Source organism: Anguilla rostrata, chromosome 16 (genome assembly GCF_018555375.3).
Source record: "Anguilla rostrata isolate EN2019 chromosome 16, ASM1855537v3, whole genome shotgun sequence".
In the NCBI taxonomy this organism is placed as follows: domain Eukaryota; kingdom Metazoa; phylum Chordata; class Actinopteri; order Anguilliformes; family Anguillidae; genus Anguilla; species Anguilla rostrata.
This window is the reverse complement of record NC_057948.1, coordinates 23,123,363-23,142,917: the sequence shown is the minus strand read 5'-3', so window position 1 is coordinate 23,142,917 and position 19,555 is coordinate 23,123,363. Positions and strand designations below refer to the sequence as shown.

The 19,555-nt window shown below is 40.9% G+C and overlaps 1 protein-coding gene across 4 annotated transcripts in view; it reads right to left on the bottom strand.

Annotated features, from left to right (window-relative positions):
• lingo1a (leucine rich repeat and Ig domain containing 1a) overlaps positions 1-19,555 on the bottom strand; it is a 169,365-nt gene that overhangs the window by 27,673 nt on the left and 122,137 nt on the right. The window contains exon 1 of one of the 4 annotated variants that reach the window (XM_064312660.1): positions 5,991-6,487. The exons of 2 other annotated variants lie outside the window; for them this stretch is intronic. The gene's annotated coding sequence lies outside the window, so the exon portion shown is untranslated. Of the gene's footprint in view, positions 1-5,990; positions 6,488-19,555 lie in introns of those variants that run through there. One more of the 4 variants, XM_064312657.1, reaches the window with a different exon arrangement.

Below are 19,555 nucleotides of genomic sequence, written 5' to 3'. Positions count from 1 at the left end.
GCATTTGGTCAGATCTAAGCAGAAAAGATGATTCTGCGCACTTTACTTCTGTAGTGAACCCTTTGAGGTTATGCCAGGGTAGACTTCTCTTTATGATAGAATTTGACATACCTGCCTGCCTTTGACATGCCTACATTCTGGACAGTGTTCCTGATCTGGGGCTCATTTCACAAAAGTGATTTGCGAGGATTTTCACTCACAGATCGCAATACCTTGTCAAAACACATTTCACAAAAACGCATCGCTTGCGAATTTCAAATAAAACTGGTATGACTACAGACCTCTCACACAACCATTTTTCCCCCTTGCAAATACATTGTTTCCTCTGATAGTGCAGACAGGAAGGTAGGCTGCAGAAACAATTTTTCATGATCATGCCCACCCTTTAGATAGCTACAGAGATAATGCGATGATTGAACGATATACAATTCTATTGCGCGAAATATTACGTTGTGACCTTCTTGAGTGAAATCTTAGGGAAATCACTAACAGGAGCATGGCCTTCACGCTTCAAGTGTTCCCTTACAAAAAGTAAGTACATAAACATTTTTAAAAGTATAGGCTACTTAAGTACATCAGGTTTATTTAAAAGTATATATTTTCATATATTGTAAGTACTGTATAAAACTAATTTGGTCCATTTGCATTATAATACACCAAAAGTATTTCCTGGAATACACATATCATTGATTCTATCTAACAAGTGCATCCTAAAGCAGTATATATATATATATATATATATATATATATATATATATATATATATATATATAAAATTTTAAAACCATTTACGTCTGGAAAGAGAAAAGAAAGTGCACTCTCTGTGATTTTGTTCAGAAAAAGTCTACTTTCAGGCATATTTTTCTAAACTTCTTTTTTGTAAGCATTGACAGCTTCATGCGATCGATAGCTTTCTTGAGGTAGTCAGACAATGCAATGGAATAAGCAACACGTCGATCCAGATATGTCCGTAAAAGCGATATTGTAAATTTCAGTCGACTTCCTGGGCCCAAGCACAGACCTCAAGTTATACTTGTACTTATTTTTTGGTCTCCCAAAAGTCCTTGGTGTAATTCCCAAACAGGACAACGGCTGTGAAAGAATGCATCATTGTTTTGTGCGTAGAAAAGGCTACCATTCAGAAAACATACAAGTTGTATGTGATGCCAGTTACAGAGTAGGTCATATAAATACCCTGGGAGCACGCAAAACAGCTACATTTGGAGCAACTCTGATTCATGTCATCGTTTTGTCTCAGATGACATTACTGATAAACTGCCTCTAGGTGACAGTGGGTAGGTTTAATTTGAATATTTCAAATAGCAAAACGGCTAACGTTACAATAAAGTGTAGGCTATGTTAGGTCTACCGGGGAGGTGTAAGAGTTCAAATAAAATAAATCATTAAAATTACATCTTTATATTACAACGTAAGCCTATAATTCAAATCTCATCTGACCGTAAGCAGAATTTCCCCACCCCTCAATGCTACATGCATTCATGGCAACTGCAATTTTTGGGTGAAATGTTCAAAAAAAAGCAGGAAATAACTCTCATCTCGCATGTTGCAACTGAAACAAGCCACTGTTGAAATTTTTCTTCAAAATTTCAAGTATTCTTCAGTCATCCATTACAGTGGTCTTCCATGGTCTACCAGTTTGTTTGCTATTGAGGAGCAGTGTGTTCTTGCTTCTTAACAATGTGCCAAACTGTTAATTTTGATACACCCAATGCTTGGCTATGTCTCTGATCGATTTATTTTGATTTTCCACCCTGTGATGGCCTGCTTTATTGGCATTGACACTTACTTGATCTTATTTAGTAAAATAAAACCGCAACAAACTACAAATACAAATACCACAGCTAGAATCAAATCTAGATCTTTTGTTATACAATCTAATGATGCAACAACACATAGCTAGCTGCCCAAGAAAAAACTGAGCTTGCCAATTGTCCCATTACTGTTGGTCCCCCAAAAATGGTGGGAGTACGTATAAAAAGGGCTACGATTGAGTGGTCCACTCAATTTGGATGCAAATACTCTCAAATTAAAGCTGACAGACAGCACTTTAACATCACATTCACCATTTCATTTCTAATCCAACGTGCTGGAGTGCAGTAATTGTGTTACTGTGAAAACACTTATGAACTGTTTAAGGTGATAAAAGTGACACAATATAAAATGCAGTGGCACTTTGACAAGATGTGCTTCTTAGGAATTTGTCCATTTTATCTATCTGTGGTTCTTCATTTAGGCAATCTCATTTCATTATACAGACTAAGGAGGTTGTAGTTTGGGATGTTGGGGGGGTGGAGTCATTAAATCGGTTTTATATTGTGATTTGTTTTCATTTTGTGGTGATCATCAAAACTGATATAGCCAACACTGCAATATAACATATTGTAAAACAACTGATTAAATTTGTTACTCAAAGTAATGAACAAAGAGCTATGATGTTAGGACTGAATTCTGTACAGCATTCTGTACAATGTTATATTATACCTGTATAAGTAAACGTACACTAAAGGCATACTAATAATACAGCATACAGGAATAATAATTCTGATGCTGTACAGGTAGAATACTATAGCCTAATTCAGCTATAACAGTAATGTATTGCGTGGGTACATAGATACTGTAGGGCTATTACTTTATGATTGTTAAAGCATGCTGTATGGTTTTATATGGCTGTTAGCTGTATAACTCAGGTATTTGTTCTATGTATTATGTATTTGATTTATATTATATTTTGTAATTTTTATCATTTGTATTTGTATAATGGTTGTGTAAGCATCAATCAATAAGTGATATCACAGCGGTCACCAGAAAGAAGTCAGGTGATTCTGTGAAAACCAGGGGTTTGTCAAGTTTGTATCATGAAGCTAAATATACATAGGATCATGGCTTCAGCTACTGTATAACTTACATAGTGCAATCTAGCTAGCTCGATCAAAGCTAGTGTGTTAAGTGTGCTCACAAACTTGCCATCTAGAATTGTATTTAACTTTAAAACTTAATGTGATACCACTGTTGTACTTTCTCCTTGCAATTCTAAGCTTTCAAAAGTTCCAAAAGCCTGAGGCAAACCAGCTAAAGTTTGTCCTCCAAACTTTTTTTCTAGTTCATTTATTTCTTCCATTTTATACACTCTCAGGTCAAATGCCTTGTTCAAGGGTTCAACTGCAGCACTCAAACCCTCCCACCCCACCACCACTAAAAAAAAACAAAAAAACACTCAGACATGATAAAGTATCTCAGTAAATGGAACCTTGAGCACATTTTGTACTAACAACAAAACAGACGGAAACACAATACTGTGTCACTGTGGAATTCCAACTGACAGCAGAGACTGTGACTGCTCAAATGGCATGCAAACACTCCAGAAGAAGAGACATTAGAATTACACCAAGGATGCATGTCTCTGTGAGACAAGAGCACACTGAGTGGGATGTCGATGTCTGGTCCAGGCTTGAGGCATTCATGGCGACTGACGCTGCCCAAACGGCCTTCAGGCAGCACCACATGCAGGCCTTCCTCTCAAATAGCCCAGTACAGATGGCGGATTCAGTGGCTGTCGCATGTCTATAAAGCCTTGAAATTGTTATTAGGTTGGCAAGACGAGTCAGCAAGCACTGCGAGGGAAGGGAACGACTCCTACATGCTGGATGTACACATTATTCAGAGTAAGGAATTAACGTGCCATGCAGAAGCTTTCAGTTTTATTCCACGCAGGAAATCAAGCCAAAATTTGAATGCTGGTAAAAACCCCAGTCAACTCATTTTAACAGCCATGAATCCTGTATAGTGGCACTGTAACTCTGTGGATGCCAATTGAGTGATCACTATTCAAGACACAGTTTTTCATCAGCAGATCTCCCCCCCCCCACCCTTCCCCTACCAGCCAGCCCAACTCTTTACAATACAATGCAGTTCAATGCATAATAAAACTGACTGGTAAAGCTATCAAGGGTAGCCAGTGTAGCTTTTTTTGAAGGGCTTTTGCAAACCTCAGCTGTCGGACAGGGAGCTAATGTAGGTCCACTTAGCGCTGGTAACATGAAACACAAGACAGCAGCGTTAGTGTCTTAGCTGAAAGGGAATTATAACCCAAACCTTTTATTGAAGGAGTGGGCCTTCTGTAGCGGGCTCGTGTAGAGGCGGTGTAATTGGTGGGGGGGGGTGGGGGGGTTAGGAAATTGATGATAAAATGGCGCCTGCTCCATGGGCTTCCAGTTTAACTCCCTCCGTCCAGACTTTCTTTTTTATAAAGTACTGGAACAGTGAGACATTTTAAAAATGCAAAGGAAACAATAAGCCACACCCCTGAACATCTTTCCCTTTTTACAAACAAGCATGTATATTTCCCAAGAAAATACACAAATAAATAAAACCTTTTCACATATTCGAAAGGCAGGTGTGTCATATGCCAAATCAGGCAGTTGTTGGGCACAAACATACCACCACACGCGCACGCACGCACGCACGCACGCACGCACACACACACACTACTGAATATGTACTGTAGCCAGTCATATATGGCTGAAAATGTGCAATAATAATAAGCATAAAAGCACTTTTGATGAAGACATTGATAACCCTAGCTTAAATGTAAATTTTTGCACCAGCAGTCATGAATAAACTGGTAGGCAAAAGGTAATCTTGCTTGACATACATTCAAGAGATTTGCACGTCATGAAGGTGGGCAAGAAACACAAAATAAATTAATAATTAAAAAAAAAATGCATACTAATGTCGCAATCAGACCGGAGAGGGTGGGTATGTTCGCAGTTGAATCAAATTAAATAATTTTCTTAAAAATATCAGAGTAAATATTGGTTAACCAATGGATTATCGCTCAAGGTTAAGAATGGGGTTTAAATTGGACACGTTCCCCACAATTCCGTTCAAGGTTGGAAATATAGGGTGAAATCGGTAACGTCCGGACTCAGATCACAGCCCGCTAAAGCTTACTGTATACAATTGATATTCCGTGTGCAGAGACCATCCACTAATTTTCACTGCACCACCTAGTCTGCCTTGCAAAAAAAAAACAACTAAAGGACTAAGAATAAATCATGAATAAAACTCGTATACTTCCGTAATGTAAACGAAAGGGCTGTGCGTCGAGCGTTTTCCTTTTCACGTCTACCGACAATAGCGAATAACACTTCGATGCTCCATGCATTTTTACCGCCGCCCGCCCATCATCATTCACTCAAAGGGTAATGTTGTGCCACTTCGAGAAGAGACAACCTGTCCTAAAATTTCATATTTTCTTTGGTTTTATTTCTATAGTTGTTAGAGGAAAATCAAAACAGCAGTTATTTAATTTCACTACGACATCACAATTCCCTACAGTAACAATTAGGCTATAGCATAGTACAGTCGTAAAATATGTTCACAGATATTAAAATACGTTTGTACTAAGAAATATATAAAGCGGTTTTAGCGTTTCGGCATTTTACCTGAAGAGGACGCGCGGACCCACACAAACGCAAAAAAAACCCTTCTTGCGCGTGCTGCCGATTATTCCTTCGTCGTATAATTTACTGCATACGGATTCCTGATCCATTGCAGTACATTGAGTTTTATGTCCTCTTCAGTCGCATCAAAATTCCAAACAACGCTTGATGTAATCTCTCGAAATAAACGCATATTGAAACAAAATATACAACCCATATGACTGTATACCGTATACCATTTAAAACGAGGGCAAATTATCCGGGTCTAAAATTGTAGGAATTATCTTCAAAATTCAACGCACTTTACGCATAGGCTACGAGGGAAAACCCCGTTCTTTAAAATCTATATCTTTCTCCAGAATTATTTTATATTCAACGCACAGCAGCATAGGTAACTTGTCGTTTTAATCATGTTCGTCCCACAGTAACTATCCTAATGTATTGCGAAAATATTATACTCATTACCCATTTGAATTTGCTTATGTTACTTTTACGGATTCGGTGCCAGCCGACAAGGATGTTACTCACCTAAAGCGACTAGCGAGCATTCTCAGGCAACTCGCCCATCGGCAACTCCCAACGCGAAGAGACAAAAACGAAAAAGGGATCCACTACCTCAAGTCCATCACCTCAAACGACTGATATCAGAAACAGCTATTTTTCCCCGGTCGAATTCCGACGTCCCCGGACTGTTGACGCGGACAGATACTCCAGTAGGCTAAGTCTGTCCCGCCGTCGTTGTGCTCGGATAACACACCGGTTTTTGCTCCGAGGTATCCTATGCGATTTTAACAGTTCTTCCCTTCTTGTCTGGTACCTGGTTGCACCCGCCTGTGTAGGGAACGGCAATAAGAAGAGCACTCCCACACATTCGCACCCCTGCCCCGCGCAGTGTTCGCCCAGCACTGTGCGGTCGAATCTCTTTCAGACGCCACTCGCAAGGTTACTGCTCGACTGCTGTTTTCAGCGGCTTGCCGAGGCGCGGGGGAGAGGGAGGGACGAATCCGAGAATGGGAAAGGGATGTACTTCAGTGCCCCACGACACAGTGGAAATAACACAGTCTGGGTATTTGGATCTATCAAACGTGGTGGAAAACCAACAGCTAAAACATTTAAGCAGATTGATATATTTTCCCCCACACCATGCGCTGCCAACATTTAAATCCTAAAAGGCGCCCCTTTATGCACGCCCCCAATACAACCCCTCGCACAGAAATAACGTTAACTGCGAACACACTGCCATATCCGAATAATTTAGGTGGGATCTGGGATTAACTAGGCAAAATACCATAACATCTGTCCGACGAGGCTGAGGAAGAGTTGATGGGATGTTCAGTATGACAGGCAAACTTCTTATACTGCACTATATAGAGAGATAAACGATAACTTCACAGTACAATAATACATTTATTTATGATAAATGTCCTAATTTACGCAAACTAAATGCAAACATTTCGGTATTTTTACAAAAATGGACATATTGTTTTAATTATGATGATTTAATTAAGTAATGTGATTATCCCCACTTTTATCCGACGTTTTAAAACTCTACCTGTTTCAAAACACTAGTATTTGGCAATAGGCTCATTACGGTACCGTAAAGTATTCAAATTAGATTCAAATTAAATCTGTAAGCACAACGCTACTAACAGTGACCTTCTGAGTCTTCTGGTTAAAAAAAGGGGTTGGGCAGGAGTTGAATTTCTCTCAAGCGTGTGGGGCATCTGTAATTTAGATGGCAAATTGCAGTCTGAAGGTGAATTCCCAGGGTTTTGGAATTAAACCTTTTTGTATGACGAGGAAGTAGTCGCTCTTGTCTGACCCTTGTGAGCAACTGCCCAAGGTGCACAGTGTTTGACTGCCATTAAGAAATTAGCAACAACAGATGCATTGTCAGAGAACCAGAAACTGAGCTCCCGAGTTAATTACTTGTATGTCTGGGTATTTCAGCACCCACCATGCAGTGCTATCCTGTCCTAGGAGGAACTATATGCCATGTATCAGGGTTACAACATTTGAATGAGTTTGAATCTCAACACATAGACAGAGGAAGCGGATTATGCCCAGTAATAGATTAACAATGCCCTGTAATGACAGGACTCCTGTGTCACAGATGACATGTCATACAGTATGCATATGTATATATGCATGACATGTCTTTGTCAATAGTGGGTTTGGCAAAACCGACTTCATTTTTGTTCTGGTAGGTATTTTTATTTAGTGTCCCAATATGACAATAACATCACATATAGGCATTGTTCTTTTGTTTTATTGCCTTGATAATCTGATAATGTGACAGCATGAAATTGTAATGTGTTTGTCAGATTTAATACATTAAAGATTTGAGTTGTTCTGTAGGTGGTGCCTTCCGTACCACTAGGGGGCAGAAAGGAAGAAGTTAAGCATGAGTCTAATGTGATTCAGCAACCCCCTCAGTCACTTCTTGGGCTTCAGAAAAAGGTTGCCTTTAAGATGATAGCAGCAATACCCTAATCAGAAGACCTGGTGGCACTGTGGGCCACACAACTTCACAATCTATAAAAACACAGGAAAGCACTGTGTTTTATGTAACTTCATGCGGTAAATCATGGTTTCAGTACTGCCACTAATTATAAGTTGTACGGAACAGAATAAAAGTTAATCAAAAAGGGATCCATGGTGCACAATATAGTTATTTTATTATGCTTAGTTCCGTAAAAGTAAAACACTGCACATAGAAATGTTGGTAAAACCAAGCGGAAAAAGAAAATGGCCAGGGCTCAACCAAAAGCTAATGGAGACGTGTCCTCAGCTTCACCCCTATATATAAATCCCCAACTAATAGAATACGGCTTGTGACATTCACACAAAATAAAGACAACTGGTTCTTAAATCCCCTCTCGGTCAATACCAGATGCCATCACCGCTGTGGGCAGTGAGTCAAACCACATTCTCGCATGAACGCAGTGTTGTGCAGTGTGTGAATATAATGGATCAGGGCTGCTACAAGGTGTTTTAGGATGCTGTATCCATGAGAAGCGGGTATATGTTCTTCAATCGCAAACACGTGAAAATGACTTTGATCTCTTTAAATGGGTTGCCCCCCCCCCCCCCGATGCGGTAATACTTTTATCCACCCCCACATACTGTATATGCGGTCTGCAGTCATCAGCCATTAGGATTCCAGGCACTGAAGCATCCTTCTCTCTATATATGACCACTGTATCATCAGCACCTGTTTATACAAGAGCAGGAGGCTTTGGCTTAAAGGAAAAGTCATTTTTAAAGCCATTTGCTGGAGAGCAAGAAGTAGTAGCCTCTGTGTTAAATGACTCCCCGGGGAGCAAACGTCCCAGCCTCCCAAGCAATACATTGACAGAACTTAATTGTACAGGTCAAGCCAATGGCTCCCAGAGCTACCCTGAACGGGCAAAAGAAACACGGGCAAGAGAGGAGGAAACAGAGACGGAGAAAAAAGAGGCGGCTTGGTGTGGTGAAAGCCTTTGGGATGGCCGGCAGAGTCACATTCTTTTAAGCTCCCTGTAGCCTTGGTGCATATTGAGCCTCTTTTCTCTCAGACCCATCTGTATGGCATGGCATTGGTAATTGGAATGAATGGCCGGCAATGACGGAGTAATGGGAACACAGGCTAGCACAAACACAGCAGCAGCAGCAATAACAGCACTGCAATCGATGGAGTCCCAGGCCCATCTCTGTCTGATAGCCAATTCGAGAGAACGGTATCGTTTATGCTGTCGAGGATGGGTTTGCAACTAGTGTGATCTGGGCCCTTGTGGCCTCACATGAGAGTGACCCATCAGAAGTACTGGTGTACAGCTTTCCTGACTATGACACATTTGATGTCACCTCAGCTTCATTGCCCTTCGCAAACCACACTGTCGTATGTGTACACATTCTCAGTTTGCACAGTGAATGCATAGAAAAGCTTCACACCCCTGGTCTCACCAATTACCAAAAAAAAAAAAAAAATGGAGAATATTCAGCATGTCATCAAGAACTGAAGCCTACTACCACAAAGAAGTCTTCTTTCATTCGAAAATATCTTCAGAAAACATTACCAGGTCATAGTTGCTTTTCTTTTGCCATGTAACTGGGACACAATACACAAACTGTTCAGGAGTGAAGGAAACCAATCATTCACTGAATCATTGTGACATCACCATCTTGGTTTCCTGAGATCCTCTGGCTTCCTGTCTCTGTGCTCTTCAATCCTGCTTGGAAAGGCTTTTACAGCACAGGGTATGGTATGGTTGATGCAAATTTAAATTTCACTGATGCCAGAGTTTCGGAATTTGTGTATTTTGAACCCCCACAGTGGCAGTAAAAATTGCACTTATTTACACAATGCACTTTCCAGTGTTTCTAATGTATTCTGAATCCCTCACCCATGGGCATTTACAGTGAGCGACGCTCTCGCTGAAGGCTATAAGTGTGGTGATGTAAAATCCTATTAAACAGTAGAGATGCATGACCAATTGTTCAATCTGCGCACAAAATAGGAAATATCCGAAGACACCCCACTGACCTTAGAACGGCATACATTTTATTAATTTGACCTTTTTAAGCGCCTCTTTTGAGTAAGCGTCTGCAGTGAAGAAGCCGATCAGATTCAGCCTACAAATGCACTGCAATAACATCGACCTCCCGTTTTTCCCAACAGCATCCAAACCGCTTGACGCTGGGGATGACATTTCAGAGCTGACAACCTTTAATGTCTTTGATAGCTCAATCAGGCATCTGATCCTTCCCCCACCCCCACCACAGTTCGACTTCAAATGCCTGGATCTGGCTCTGAAAGGAAGGTCAGCCATACCTGCCAAATTTAGAAGAGAGGCTGAGAGGATGTTGGAAAAACACACCTGACATTACATTCGTAGGTGTGAAGAGAGTGGAAGCGGGGATGGAGGCATTTCCGTGAGCTGCATCACCCAGAATTCAGTGTGTCATTCGTTTTATCCTGTTCTTCCCTAATCCCCTTGTTGATTTTTTTCATGCGCCGTAGAACACGATGCTGCTGTTTCATTCTCACCCTCAGTCCCTTGACCGAGGCTGTACGGAATTCATTATGTGCTCCTCGCTAGTCCAGATGCAGAGGCCAGGACTGTGGTTCCCCCCGGAAACAACCGCCTTTTCCTTTACTTTTTTCTTTCCTTCTGCCAGATGCAATCCATTGCTGCACCGTGGCCTTCAACATGGCATAGAGATTGTTGGTTTTCATGATGCTTGGAGAACACATATTATGTGTTCTCAAGCCGGCTTTGGCAAGCGACCAGCCTTACCAGGACAACATGTCCTTCAGGATCCCGACAGCAGGCCTGGCCACCGGATAGCATGTTTCTCCAGGAGAATGAAAACCAACACAAGGGTTTTTTGGACTGTAAAAACCTATTAAAATAAATAAAAAAAGGTGACAGAGATTACACTCATGTGCCAGCTGGTGGCACTGTAGTAAGCTGACAAAGATGACAATTGTGATGATGAAATGAAAACCATTTGGATTTCATTGACTCACAGAGAATAAGCAGTGGCATTTAAAAAAAATCTGTGATTTGAAAATCGCAAACATCAAGTGGAAGCCTTGCCAACACAGCTGCCATGTGGATGGTGGATCTCGCCCACGTTTCCAGGCAATGCTCACTTCCTGTGCGCCTTGAGAAGTCCTGACTGGTACATGTGGAATTGTAGTACTTAGGTCAAAAAATGTGAGTCTGATGTGAAATTGAGTGTTTCCTCCAGACTTAAATTGCTAATAGCTAAGATACAGGTAAGAGTTATACACGCTGTTACCAATCTGCTGAACCACTTCTGGACATAAACCACACATGGTCAAAATTAGTGGGTCTGGCTACTTCAGCCACACTCATTACTAACAGACTCATAAAATCAAGCATACAGCCATGCAATCTTCATAGACAAACATTGGCAACAGAATGGGTTGTAATGAATAGCTCAGTGACTTTCAATGTGACACTGTCATAGGATGTCACCTTTCCAACAAGTCAGTTTGTCAAATTTCTGCCCAGCTGGCTGACCATTTTTAGTGCTGTCATTGTAAAGTGGAACCAACTAGGAGCAGCAACAGCTCAGCCGCGAAGCGGTAGGCCACACAAGCTCACAGAACTGGGCTACTGGATGCTGAAGCACGTAGCATGTAATAATCATCTGTCCTCAGTTGGAACACTCACTACCAAGTTCCAGACTACCTCCGGAAACAATGAGTTCACATGGCCAAGCACCCGCACATAAAGATCACCTAAGACCTATATAATCTATATATAATATATATAATCCTTAGGCACAGTGGGGTGGATTCTGTAGCTGATGTACCAAAGCGATGTCCCAGGACTCCATTTTCATCGGCCCAAAAAATGAACAGCAAGGGGTGAAACTGGGCTTGTAACTCCCAGGTTGTAGGTTCGATTCCCAGGTGAGGTGCAGCATCTGTATCTTTGAGCAACGTACATCACCTGAATTGCTTCAGCAAATATCCAGCTGTGTAAATAGACTGTTTGTAAAAGAGGGTAAGCTCTGGATAAGAGCATATGCTACATCCGTCTAAATGTAACATTATGTAAGAAAGCTTAAAATGGCAGCTATCACTCCCCCTGGTCTCATAAGGGCCAAAATACCACCTAAAGACTGTTATTGATAGAACCACTGTGGTACCACATATCTGATAACTGTTAAGTCAAAATGTCAGTGTGCATTTGTTTCTGTCCCTGCCAAATAAAACGTAAACAGATCAAATGAATGATTTATCAGAGCAGACGATTATGTGACCCAGCAGTGAAAGATGAGGGGCAGGGGTGTTGGTACGTGCACTGCACCTACGGTTGCCCCTGTCTATTTAAGGTGGTTGCCAGGTTTGGCACGGGCTTCTCCATGCATGAAACCAGTTAACGTTGTGTGAGGGCTTCAAAGGAACACCAGCTGAATGTCACTCCCACTCACAGGGATGTTACATTATTCATGAACTTTGCAGAAAACAGCTTTATCCAGGGCGATTTGCTGGGCCCCCGTACTCACCAGCTGCACGTTTCAGCTTCAAGGTCCTTAAGAGCATAGGAGTGGTGGCTAGATGCTTTCACTCTTTTCCCAGACAGCAAAAAAAGCCTTATTTCCTTTGTTACATAACAAGCAAAATGGCCCCAACTGTGATGAACCAGTAGCTGGAGGTTACCAGTGAATGGTTGTATCACATCATGCCATGTGCACCTCTAAAAGTAAGCACTGGTGCTGGAAAAGAGGCGAATCATGAAAGGAAAAACACCACAGTACTGCTCCTAAGTAGAATTTTACTTGCTGCTATCCAAACACAGCATTTGAACAGGACAGGCTCTTTGTCTAGTGAGGCAAATGGATCCATGGTTAGTATGCATTAAGTAGCATTCACATTTAAATTTGTGCATCTTCTTCTTTCGGCTGTTCCCGTTAGGGGTCGCCACAGCGGATCATCCGTTTCCATCTCTTCCTGTCCTCTGCACCAACCACCTGCAAGTCCTCCCTCACCATGTCCATGAACCTTCTCTTTGGCCTTCCTCTTTTCCTCCTGCCTGGCAGCTCCATCTCCAGCATCCTTCTCCCAATATACCCAGCATCTCTCCTCCACACATGTCCAAAGCATCTCAATCTCGCCTCTCTCACTTTGTCTCCAAACCGTCGAACCTGAGCTGTCCCTCTAATATACTCATTCCTAATCCTGTCCAACCTCGTCACTCCCAATGAAAATCTTAGCATCTTCAACTCTTCCACCTCCAGCTCTGTCTCCTGTCTTTTCGTCAGTGCCACTGTCTCCAAACCATACAACATAGCTGGTCTCACTCAAACCTTCCCTTTCACTCTTGCTGGTACCCTTCTGTCGCAGATCACTCCTGACACTTCTCCACCCGCTCCACCCTGCCTGCACTCTCTTCCATTTAAATGTGTGCATACAAATAGTTAATAAAATGGTTAATAAAAGCTAATAATAATTTTTGGCAGTGCAAAACATTTTTGGCAGTGCATGAATATGTAAAAATAGAAAACAGTTTTGGAAGTTTTTAACTCATTTTCATAAAATGTTTCAGAAAAAGCTTAGGAAAAGGCATGTTGGATGTTACTATGGAAACAAAGACTCCTGTGTGCTTGATTAATATTTACATTTATGACTCACAGTCACAGTGACCTGAACATCCAACAGATGATAGATTGTGAAGTGCTTATTTAAATCTTATGTGTTGGGGACCTCACCAATATCAAGCATACTATGGTACAAACACCATGAGAACTGTTGGGGTGTGGCAATGGGCATGACTTCTTGCAAAAAGGCATATAACGTCCAAACAGATTCATCTAACACAATGAAGCTTTGTGTGCCTATCAGTGGGGGAGTGCTGGAAAAACCATTTCCAGCCACTGAACAAATTAGTTCTGATTGGCCAAGTGGTGTTGCAATAACTGATTTAAATGTTTAAGAGTAGCTGAAATTTAAACAGGCATATCTCATGCTTGATTTGGGATACAGTTAGGATAATGTGTGAATCTCCTGATGTGGAGGGAATGAAAGAAATGATCAACTTTTGGTGAATATCCTATATCTGGAACTGGCATATCTTGACAATTGCATAGTGTTGGCAGAGGTATGCACTCTACTAAGAGCCATCTTCTAGATTTAACTCATTTATTTTGTTAGGGCACCTCTGACTAAAATCTGGGTAAAATGTCTATTTAATCTTGACAATAGATTTACTCTGGCAAAGAGGACAAGAAACAATTAGGAAATACAGAGGGCAGAATCGCGGAGATGCAGGAAGTGTAACGCAGCCAAAGGTTTAGACACGTGCGTCTGTCTGTCACGTTGATGGACAGATGCATCACCCCGGGAAGGCTGCATGAGGAGACAGGGAGGTGGTTCTTACTCACAAACTCGCACACGCTTGCTGCGTTGAAACCCCCCTGAGTTTTATTTCCTGCAGCTGATGTGAAACAAATGGACTGGTGAGATGCAAGCAGGGACAATGCTGACCACCTCCCTGAGTACACAGTGTCACAGACAGCCAGGTACAGTGCATAATCAGTACTAGCCGGAAGGGCCAATTAATTAGTAGCAGTATCAATCAATCTATCAATAAATAAATAAATAAATGAACGAATGAAATACAGAGATTGTAAACTGGCACCATGCAGCAAAGTCTCAGCAGGACAAGGAATTTTTTATTACTCATATATTATTTTTATTTGTGTGTCTAATATACAGTATGTCTAAAGATGTTTAAGCTGTGTGTACTTCCCCCCCATCTTGAAATTGTCAGTTGTTTTTCTTGAGCCCCAGCACCATCTGTATAAGATGCAGCACAGCTGAAGTAAATAAATACAAAATGTAAAACAGAGGCAATCAAATCAATAAAATAATTTAAATAAAATGAAACTCAAATAAAGAAAATAAAATATTAAATGCTGAACCAGTAAGAATTCAAGTAAAAAGCAATGCTAAAAAGGTATGTCTTGAGTTCCTTTTTGAAACCATCCAACGACTGAACAGCTAAGCTAACGACCGCTGACGCTTGAACCTGTGACTATCGGATCTAGCCTGGGCTTACAGAGAGTGCTTTAACTGACTGAATGAGCCACTTGGGAGCCCAGAATTGTGGTAATCCATCCTTGTTTTAGGCAGCACAGATTTACAGGTGCACAGCGGAGAGCGCTCAGCTTTAGCTGTCACGGATGTGCTCCCAGATCCAAAGCCATATATTAAAAATGAGAAAAAACCATCTAGATTTAACTGATGCTGATACCAAAACTACCACGCCCCCTTAAAGGTGCAGTATATATGTTTGTTGTAAGAATAATTTTGGTCATCTTTGGTAAGATTTTCTTCACATCCCGACAGATATCAATAAATTAGAATATCAACAACAATACAAATCTGGCCTCTCAGACTGCCCCAGGTTCTGAAATCATCTATGAATCTTAACAACCAATCAGGACAGCTGTCTGCCCTGCCTCCTGTTGCACATTCACAGTGCTGCCAGTGCAAACAGGGCAGGCCATGCTAGGGGCAGGCGCAGATAAGAGTAGAGATAACCTTAGCTAGACCTACAACCAACAACCAAAACTCCGGTACTACCTTGTCACCTTATGTTTAAAAGCTTCAAAACTATATTTTTACTCTGAATTTGGCATTGTGGCTACAAGATGATGTATTGGGCTTCATCTTATTTGACGTAAAAACAGTGTCTTTGTTATCATTATTTGTATGTCTTAATGTCAAATTCAGAGTAAAAATATAGTTTGATATTGGTCAGGATGTGAAGGAAATTTCCCAAATATGAAAAAAAGTTTTCTTACAACTAAATTACATACTGCACCTTTAAGGGAATGAAAAAACATATTTTAGGTATTTTTGATAAGGCAGCAATTAAATCTATTCTTTCATTTTTGTTTCTTTGAACAGTACTTTACAAAGACTTTGCAAGTTTAATGAGGAAGAATTTTCCTCTAAGATGATTAATTTTTATATTTACTGAAGCTTGGGGTTTGATTAAGGCAGAGTCCAATGGTACATGTGCTACTCTGCACATTCACAGATCATCATTTCAAAAGGCAGCTTTCTGTCAATGGCCCCCACAGCATTAGCTTGTTAAACCAGTCACCGCCTCAGTGTGTGTCATTCTCACCACCGATGGTTTAGCTCAGTCACTAACAGAGGAGTACCAGGGATTAGCTGGGCCACCAAATGAGGTCGCCGCCGCACCATTCAGGTTTGGATAACAAGCACCTGACATCACAGGTACACAAAAAAGGCTAATACAGTTGAATGATTTCAATGTATTTACAAGACATTGCCCTGTTTATGGAACCTTCCCGTTACAGGACACAGATTTAACTGGAAGTCAGTTTCAGTGATCTGGTAATGCAGCATAATGTAGGGTATTGTATTATTACTTTTTTTTTTAAAGCAGCTAACCAAGGTTTTCTCCTGTAAATTCCTCTTGAAAAACAAAAAGCAAAACAAATCCACTTGTGTAAAAATGCATTCATCTGTTTTCATTAACAGATAACAGCTGTGGGCTGCTTAATGACGCCTAAGAAAGTTCCGGAACAGGCCCTGTTTCACCATCCTGCATCCCCCGCAATCGCAAACCATTGCTGGCTTAATTGATTTAAAAGTTAAACACACATCTCACATCAGCCTGCCTCAAAACAAAACCATTGGAAACAAAAAGCCATTTCACACACCATTAAGGACACATTTCAGATATAGCTGTCAGCAAAAAAATAAAAAATAAATAAAAATAAAGAAATAAATAAAATAATAATAAAATAAAAAAATAAATATAATAATCAATAATTTAAACGCAAATGGGGGAACAATGAGTGAGGTTCAAAGATGAGATGGTTTAAATATAAAAAAGAGCCCATAAATCAAATTCATTAAAGTTTTTATCTGGAATTTGCTCCACATACTGTATGGCACATGCATTAATTTTTTCATTAAAAAACAAAATGATAATTAAAAACAGGCTGCCAAGACTGCCATTTTATGTGATTGACAATCAGGCCGGTGATAGCTCCACCTGGCTGTCATGTCATTTATACGTGTGGAACTCAGATTAACATGAGTGTGCTGACTGCAGCTGGTTTTCTGGCAAATCAACATTGCTTCAGCATAATGGTCATTTTTTTCAGTGGCTAGTGCTATGCAAGCAAGGGGCAGTTAAGGAGAAAGGTAATTATTGCTTACATTCCCCAGGCCGAGCAGTGCTACTGCTATTAACAAGTGTGGACTACTTGTCAGGGTCTGGGCCCTATTGATTAAAGGGTCATTGACTGATGTTCTTAACCCGGCAGTCAGCTCTTCTTCGTAAGTGAACCTACAAGTGAATTATTGTGCATTTTTAGGGGGTAAACAACAAAGCAGTTTGAAACAAATGTGAGGACCGAGAGTTGTTGTTGATAATGTGTGAAAATGGGTATTCTCGTGACACCAATGGGGATCAGTTCAATGTGACAATGCGTCCCGTAAAACGGTGTTGCCTAGAATTCCGTTGCGGTCTCACACCTCTTCCTTCTGGAGGAATGGTGTTTAATGGAGAAACGGAATCCTTAGATAGCCTTATGGCAAGGGGACAGGCTTTTCTGCCTAAGTCTCAGAAAGAACAGATAGACTCAAAGAATAGCTTGCTGTAAAAGGTTTCTTCTACTACTAACATTAAATGACACTGATAAAACTTGCTGTTGCTACTACAACAATAGTAATTGTTAAATTAAATAAATTACTATTATTAATAATGTATTATCTTACAATACTACTACCACTAACAATAAAATAAATAAATAACTAATAATAATAATGATGATTATTATTATTAATAATAATAACAATAATAATAATAATAATATATTAAATAATTATTGTTAGTATTATTACATCAATAATGTTGTCAAACATAATATTACAACAATATCAATTATGCAAATAGATTACATCAGTCATGCCTGTCAAGGTGACAATTCTTGGAAGACCATTTTAGTGTGGAATTTTAAGACCACAGTTCAGCCTGGCAGGTCAGTTTCACCTTCATCTCCTCATAAACACTCTAGCTTCAGTGCATAGTGTTCCAAATGGGACTAAAGACGGCAACCTCCTGGTCACAAGCACAGTTCCTCGTGCCAAAGCCAAAGCCATTTTCGTTGGTGAGCCTCAGTCAGCCAGTCCACTATAAACAGTCTAATTCCCATGGTGGAGAACATCTACCAGGGAGTCTTTGCTACGGGAGCTGCGTGAGAGTTGGGGAGTTACATACAGGAATGTGCTTAAATAATACATTAGTATCGGATGCAATCACACATATCACCCAATGGCTGCTTCAGCCAGGTCTACAATAATACCGATGGAAAGAAGGGATGGACCCAGAGTGCACCAGTGTATTGTTCCCTGGGGAACATTATGGACAGAGATTAATGGCACATGGAACAAAACAGGCTCTGTGATCCATTCACAAACGGGTGAATGCCTTTCCGGCGAGAGGCGATGAGGTCACTGAAGGATATCTATTCCCGGATTTGTAAAAGTGTATTCGATTAAAAAAGGAAGCAAGAAGGATGACCGTACCTCATTAGGAGACGGTTTAAAATAATACACAGGCATTAACATCTGGGTCAATAGGATACCTGGGAAACAATGAGGCATCTCAAGTGCTATAACTATAATAGAAATAGCTTGGAATTTAGGAAATGTGGCCATTAAGGGTTTAGTTTTAACCCAGCAGGTATGAGAGTGGAACTTTTTCTGCGGGGATATGGGGGGGGGGGAGGATCCATCTTTCTCCCATTTTGAAATCTGTAGTTTGCTCTTGCATCACTGCTCGAACAGGAGCCGTCATGCTAGGAGACACAGCTAGCTATTCAGTGGAAAGCCGATTGCCCCACCAGGGTTAGGCAAAGCCAATCATGTCCCATCACTGCAGGCCTGAGGATGATGCATCTCGCTCACACAGTGTGTACAACTTAATGAGAAAATGACATGTGGTGTCAGTTTAAAATAAATGATGAAACGCAGAAGCTCAGTCACCTGCTCGGCTATTTGATCCCTCTTGGTTGACATGTCCTCAGCTTTTAATATTCATGCATTTGTGGGCGACAAACACAAACAAGTGCAAATGGAGCCTTCAGACACTTTGCACAGGGACAGGAAGTGCTCTGCCCATATCCAGCTGATTTTTGCATATGTTGCTTGGTGAAACGTCAGCCACGATGTGGAGGTGCTACTTTAAAGATAACCACACAGATGACACGCTGATGAAGTGAGGAGTTAGAAAAAAGAAATCCTACATTCTATTGCAGGGATGAAATATTCATGCCTTCTCCAATCTATTTATGTTAGCAGTCTAAGCCTGGAAGTAGAGCAGTTGCTGTAAGGGAAGGACTAGGATTACCCTCCAAGTAAAAGGATGGGAATTTAGACAAGATGGACCGGCGGGAATCGAGAGGCATTATTGATCTGGCAGCATCCTTGAACGAGATGACCTCATGATTAAATACAAGCTGCCGTCTAAACTGCACAGGTCAAAGCTTCCAGTCACTCGGCTGTTAACAGCAGCCCAGTAAGTATT